This window comes from Coptis chinensis, chromosome 6 (genome assembly GCF_015680905.1).
Source record: "Coptis chinensis isolate HL-2020 chromosome 6, ASM1568090v1, whole genome shotgun sequence".
Taxonomy (NCBI): Eukaryota; Viridiplantae; Streptophyta; class Magnoliopsida; order Ranunculales; family Ranunculaceae; genus Coptis; species Coptis chinensis.
The window spans coordinates 33586430-33593873 of NC_141461.1; the positions used below are offsets into that span (position 1 = coordinate 33586430).

The 7444-nt window shown below is 41.1% G+C and overlaps 1 non-coding gene across 1 annotated transcript; it reads left to right on the plus strand.

Moving 5' to 3' along the window:
- Positions 1-4555: 4555 nt before the first annotated feature.
- On the plus strand, positions 4556-4659 carry LOC147492657 (small nucleolar RNA R71). The gene has a single exon (XR_015200619.1). It is a non-coding gene; the product is annotated as a small nucleolar RNA R71 (small nucleolar RNA).
- Positions 4660-7444: the final 2785 nt, after the last annotated feature.

The window sequence follows — 7444 nt, forward strand, 5'->3', positions numbered from 1 at the left end:
AACTAACTCAACTCTATACGAGTTCTACCCATTATGGGGTTAACAAGAATGAAATAGCTTGGGACATAAGCAGACACTAACTAGAATTAAAACTTACCTTATCTCCTGCTTTACTCATCATCTTCCTCATCCTCTTCTTCTATAAAGAAGTGAGGTTCCTTCTTGTCCTGCCATGCCATGATAATTTGTCAGGCTTCCCGCCATTTATCATCTATTATTGCTAACCTATTAAGAGCCACTTTGGTCTGACCGGGTGTAGGGTGCAACCTGATGAGGTTGTATCCTCCACCCTTGCCAAGTCATTGCACGGAAAGATCGAATAATACTATTAGTGGGTCGTACAGTGTCGACCGTAATCCAATCCGTGAAACGTGTACAAAAAACAGGAAAGAAACGTAGCATAATACGGGAAATTAGAACAGGCATAAGAAGGTACTTATGCCTCATGCTATGGGATCGAGCTAAACTAGACATCAAGGTTCGGGGAAGGTCATGACACATACGTCCCGTGGCTAAAGCAAGGAAGACGCTGCAAGTGGCCTCATTCACAGAAGAAAAACGCCATTCCCCTAAAATGTTTAGCATGATCCAAAACATAACAGTTCATATGTTCATGGACAGGCTACCAAAGGCTACGTTATATTCCCCTTGGTCCTCGATATGGAAAATGCCCGTGCCATACGACTCATGCAAAAACTCGTAAGTGTAGACATACATATTATCTACCCAATAGCACCATGGGTCTTATATTTCAGCGGGCATAGCAAGTCCAAGAACAAATACTAGCAAGAACCTGGTAATTTCCATTGGTTCATTATCAATGTTGATGGAGAACACTTGTTCTCCATCTGCTCTCTCAAAGAAAATGCAGTTATCGTAAAAATAAGATGCTAGTGTTGGAGAATAAAGTGCATCAGGTCTTACCATAAGCGGTTCCCAGCCAACGTATGTGATCACCTCGCGAAACCAAGCACCATAAGTAGTGCTTTGGAACAAATCTTCGAAAGACTGTTCCATTATCAAGGTAGGAGATGTCATCTCAAAATTACGCTCTAGAATAGCTGCGAATGATCCGGAAACTACCCGCAGAAAACTGGAATTTTTCTGGTCCACGGAAGTCAGGGTGCGAGTGCGCTCTGAAGATTTTGGAATTCTAGTGTTTGAGCATGGGTCATGCTCACCTTAGGCGCGAGTGCGCTCTGACAAAAATTCTGAAAAAATTGCAGGGTGCGAGTGCGCTCCTCTGGGGCGCAGGCGTGCTTCGAAGTGCTAAAGATCGGAAATTAAGACGAAACGTGGGAATCGTGGGAGTGAAAGGTGAGTGATGAAGGTTAGGTGTAGTGTGAGTTGTGAGTGTAGAATGAATGAAGTTTATATAGGTTTAAAGTTGCTAAAACGGATTGGGAAGTTGCCAAAAAGTTTTTACGGTAGTTTCCAGAAATCCTAAACTTTCCAAACCCGAAAACGGAAACAACTCATTTCCTTTATTCTAAAACAAACCTAGTATCTTTTAGGTTGAATTTAGGATAGAATCTACCTATTTAATCGAGATTTCATATACTTATTCATAGATTTGCCTAAACGGCCATATTTTCACCTTGACTCCGCAATAAATTCTAAAATAAGGGTTATATAAAAATCATGCTGGGAATGGTTACACCCACCCCAAACAATTTGGGAAGGTGGGATCAATATTAAACAACCACGCACAATGAAAATAACCTCATTATATTAAAATTTTCATTCGAAGTACATTTCACTACAAAATTCAAATTACAGAATTAAACTTACATTAAAATAAATAACAATAATGAAACTACAAATAAACATCAAACGGTACTATTCCTAACTACTTTGGTACTGGTAGCGGAGGGCACACGGTCAGGAGATAGCTCCTGAGCTCCCAATAGGCCAGCACCATTCGTCTTTCGGCGATGACGCTCGTGCCTCGATGGTGTGTCCTCAGAAGGAGAATCCCCGTGAGGTGGGAATCGTGCAAGCATGTCGGCCCGGAACTGGCGCTGAGCTTCTAGCTCGGCCCTCATTTGTTCCCATCGCTCGTCCTCCCGCTGGGATCGGATCTCGAAGTTATGATGGATAGTAGCCTGTTGAGTCCGGAGGTCTTCGCAGATAGTGTTGAGTGAACGCATGCCACGATGAATTACGGCCATGCGTTCTGCATCTGACCAACACCTCTCCAGGGCATCCGCATCAAAACAAGTCAAGTCCTCCTCATCCTCCGAGGTAATCTCATTTCCCCCATCCTCCTCGGCATTCTCATTTCCACCATACTCCTCGTCCTCTATCCTATCCTCAGGCAACCTCCAAACTCGTTGGACATACTCCTTATAAATGCGAGGATTTGGTGCGAGGGGTGATGTAAGACCTATCGACGGAGCTGCTCTCAACTTCAATGATGATCTTGGTTATCAACACGGGGAGAGGTGCAACAGCCTTCCCTACTCTCCTAATCATGCTAAGCAAAAACTCCAAGATACAAAACTTCGTACTTACGCTCACGGAGTATCCATAAAATATGGAGGCGATTCGGACCGATGTCGTGACCTTCTCCTTGCCGGGGCGCCCGACCAATCCATCGAAATGCGGCCCCGTGGTTGGTTCGAGGGATGCCTAGCGAACACAATACGATCTCGCATTGTAGTTCCTTCGATGAATCTATCCGCGTTCATCAATGGCTCTATCCCATTGTATTGGGACTCCTGCAACGTGACATCCAGATGGATTCTAGGCGGAATGCCTAGAATCTCAGCCAACAACCCAGTAGTTACTTCCTTCCTCCTCTTTGCCACCATAACAAAAATTCTAGTCCCCTCCACCTCTTTCGTGTTGTAAAACCGTCGGACTAAGTCTTCGTGGTAAAAGGCTTCAGTCGAGTACCACAAGCTATTCTAGTCTCTACTGATCATTTCGTCGCCAGTAAATGCTTGCTCCGGCAAGATTCGACGTTGTTGAGCCATTTTAGAGTTTGGAATGTAGTGGGGGTTTAAAAGGGATGTGGTGTTGGAATTTGAGTCGACCAACTGAAACAAACCGTGGTGGTGGCGCGGTGGTGGCGCGACAGTTCACAATTTTTGAGATTTCCGGTGGTTTTTGCCTTTTTTCTACTTGGTGGAGGTGGTGGTGGATGGATTTATAGAAGATTTGAAGTTGATTTGATTGTGGGCGTGGGTTTAATTAGGTTTTTTTTTTTTTTTTTTTTAGGTTTGGAGCTTGGTGGTCGTTAATGGCGATTTGGAAGATGAACACGACTGTTTGGGGAAAGGTAAGGTATGGTGCTTGCGCGCGGCCGGTGCGCTGGTTGGGCCCCCAAGTTAACACGGCTAATTTTTGTGGAAACGGTGGTTTCTGTCTATATTTAGCAATGGTATCACCTGGATGTTTAACCATGCCTTTCTGTTTCTTAGGTTGTGTTGTAACTGGTACCTCTACAGTGGTAGGCTCTTCAGTTTCTATTTCGGTATCTAGTAAAATAGCAGGTGTAGGGGCTACTAGTGGGGTAACTATAGGCATAGTTACTTTGTTATCAACCACTCTGCCAGAACGAAGAGTGGTGATGGCCTTTAGCTCACCTACATTTTCATATTCATTACTAGTATTATGGGTTACCTCAAAGGCTGTGTTTGTTGTTTTAGGATTAGGTATTTCGTGACCTGGAAACACACCTTTGGGTTGGGATTTATCTTGAGCCAACTGTTGGCTTAAATTATTAACGGATTGTAGAAGTTGTTGGTTAGATTGAGCCATGGTTTGGAAAAGTTTTTGGCTCACTTGTATGAAGGTGTCAAGACGATCCAGTTGTGTGGGTGTAGTAGTCACAGGTGGTGTGACTGGAACTATTTCGCGTGAATTATTTATGGGTGGATTTTGATAATTATTATTTACCAGAACGATACCTCTATTAGCATTATAATTATTATAACTACCTTGACCTTGTGCTTGACCTTGTCGAGGTTGCACTTGGTTGTTATAATTATTAAAATTACCCTGACCCTGTCCTTGTCGTGGTGGAGCTTGGTTAAAACTGTGCGTTGGCCTAACATATTGATTATTGTACCTTGGAGGTGTGATGTGTTGGTTATTTCTCTAACCGAAGTTGGGATTTTGTCTCCAAGGGGCGTTAGGTTCACTATTAATGGAACAAGCCTGTTCATAGGCTATAGGACAGTGGAAGTCGGGATGCTCAAGGCTCCAACAGAAACTACATGGATTTGAATTTACATTCATGACGGGGATAGGCTTTTGTTGAACAGAAATGGCCTCTACCTTTTTAGTGATTGATTCGATTAGAGTTTTAAGCTCGGGATCGTGTTTAATTTCAAACATCCCGCGGCCTTAATCGTATTTGATGAACTAGCGAGCGGTGGATATCATCACTACCCCCAGTTGTTATTTCGCTTTAGTTTGATCCTCTAAAAATTTATAAGCCTCCGAGGCTCCTTTGCTTAAGAAACTACCCCCATTCATTATGTCTAGGACTTCTTTATGGTGGTGTAGAAGTCCTTTGAAAAAGGCACGAACTAACGTGTCTTTCGCTAAGTTATGATGTGGACACTCTATAAGGAGATCGGTGAAACGATTCCAAGCCTCTGAAAATGATTCATGAGGATTTTGTCAAAAGAAATAAATCTTGGAAAGCATCTCATCCGTCTTTAGGGGTGGGTAAAAATGTTCCATAAACAGCTGAACAAGTTTAGCCCACGAGTCCACAGAATTAGGTGCTTGGGCAGTTAACCAAGACGCCGCCTTATCGACTAAGGTGAAAGGGAATACCCTTAGTTTAATTTGTTCCGCACCAACCGTAGGATGGTGGAATGTTGTTAGGACTTGTTCAATCCTACGCATGTGCTGATAAGGTTTTTCATGGTCTAATCCATGAAAAACGGGTAACAAATTAAAAATATTTGGGGGGATTCGGAAATCCACCACTGGGTCTGCTAGAACGATGCAAGATTTTGGGCTATCGCTCAAGGCTTTATAAAAGTCCGAGAGAGGAGTCTCTCCTTCGTCGGGCATTATGTCAGGTGGTGTGTGTGAAATAGTAGCTAGAGGTGTAGTGGGTGGTATACTAGATAGACTTGTTTGTTGACGTTGTGGTGTAATTACGTTCGGTATTTTTGTTCGGCCAGACCTTAATCTCATACAAGGCTAAGACCAATTTTAGCTAAACACATCAACACTCCAAACTATTCTGATATTCTAGTATAAACCTCTAACAGGAGAAGTGAGGTGTGGAAGAAAGGAATACCTGATTGTGTCCTTGCTTCGCTTATGAATAGCGTCTTGTTTACGCGTGTTCAGTGTATATAACAAGTTAGAACACTGAAAAACTTGAAAAATCAAAATTCGAATCAAAGCTGTAGAAACTGAAAACTCTAGCTTAGTGGGGTCAAATCGCTCACTTAGGCGCTTGGTCGCTCCGGTAACTTGAAGTTACAGATGTTTTAGGGGTGGTCGCGCTTCGATTGTTCTGATCTTTTTAGGGAGTGCGCTTCGGTTAGAAGCCTTGATCGCTCCGTGTATATTTTTGCGGAACTTTCCAACGCTGACTCGGAAAACCACAGTATGAATCAAACAAGGGTTGGTGGGTTTAATGGGACTTTAAGAAAAGTACTTATACTACAAAAACAATGCGAAAGTGAAACTAAGATGGCAGCGGCGCCATTTGATAAACATAAAATTGATAGTTTACCTACGAAATAAACAATGAATATCAAAACGTAAGTAAACTAAAACTATCTTACGTGTCTATATGTATCAAAGTTTCTACTCTCAATTCTATCGAAGTAGAGTGGAGTAGGAAGTTCGTTCCACTCCTAGTCCTTCCGCATGCTATGTTTTCTACGTATAAATACTCTTAACTCTAAAGTCTAATGAGAGATTTACGAAGTGGCAACTAGACTACGATGCAACTACCCACAAGATGCAACTAATCGACTATTAGAACAACTTTGGGAATGCTACATTGATTCTATGATATGGAGTTAGAGGGGGATTGATTCCACCTTAACTTGACTTAATCATACTAACGACGAATCGTCGTAATCCGAATTGAACTGCTTCGCAGAATAATATGGTTACTCCTAATCCCTAATTACACATGGCATTCCTACCAATTCATAACTAGTATGTGAACGATTAAACCCATTCTCATGGTGAACTAATCATTTCTAGAGTGGAAAGGAAATTACGGCGACTCTACGATAATCGGAATCAAGCTTTCATCAAGGCTTCTCAACCCCCTCAATGGAGGTTTAGCCGAGAATCATCACGCTATCATTCCCAATGGAATTCAAACAAGACATGATATAAAGATTGAAACTTTGCTTGTTCAAACCCAATTCAAAACTACTAATGCAATAATTGAATTACACTAATAATGACAATTAATTGAATCTACAAATTGAAATTAAACAATTAAGGGAAATGAAACTAACTTATGGAGAACACTATTTTCTTAATCTAATGAATAATAAAACAATGATCACTACACTAGAAATGGCAAAAAACGACGGTTAAATCCGTCCTAAATCTAGATTTGCGACGGGAAATGGTGTCCCAGACTCCGTCGTGTATTGCCCTGTCGTTAATATTAACGACGGCAAACAGCATGGTAAGCTGAATTAGAATTGCGACGGGCATGAGACAGTTCATGCCGTCGTTAAATTTAGGACACTCAAAACCGTCGTAAATTACCTTTGCTTTACGATAGCGAATTTTCAAAATTAGAACTCAACAAACCGTCGTAAATTTGTGGTATGAGTTTAAGACATGGATTTCCGTCGTATTTTGTTATGGAGAAGTCTATTAACGACATTGTTCCCCGTCGTATTACTTTAAAATAATTTTAAAAAAAATTATGCGAATTTACCCCGCTTTCTGCTACCTGATTTGAAGTTTCTCAGATCATATAATCAGTTACACAAACAACATACTAAAACAACACATTTCAAAAATTGATATATAATACATTGATAATTTCCAAAATTTACAATGTTTTCAAACTTTTAATTGCCAACAACTAGCTAGGCTTTCAAAGTATACAAGGCAAAATAAGAACATAATGAAAAAAATGATTTGTAATTTGAAATTCCGATCTTCATCACCTTTGCACATTTTGTTCTTTCATGTGAATCGCACAGCCTTTTATGAGGGTAAACAACCTTGAGAGTTTTCTAGAGATGAAACAAGTAGCTAGACCAAACATAGGCAAACAACACGGCAGGAGCATTATCAGTCCAGCACCACTCCACACATAGAAGTGAGTTCACAAGAGTTAACTTTGGTTCGTCCGAATGAAACTAGAAGTTACTCTGCAAGACTACTTATGACCAGATCAATGAATAATATAAGGGTACCCATAATATAATACCTATGCACATAAGATGTACGTAAATAAAGTAGTTAAGTTATAGTAACAAACCTT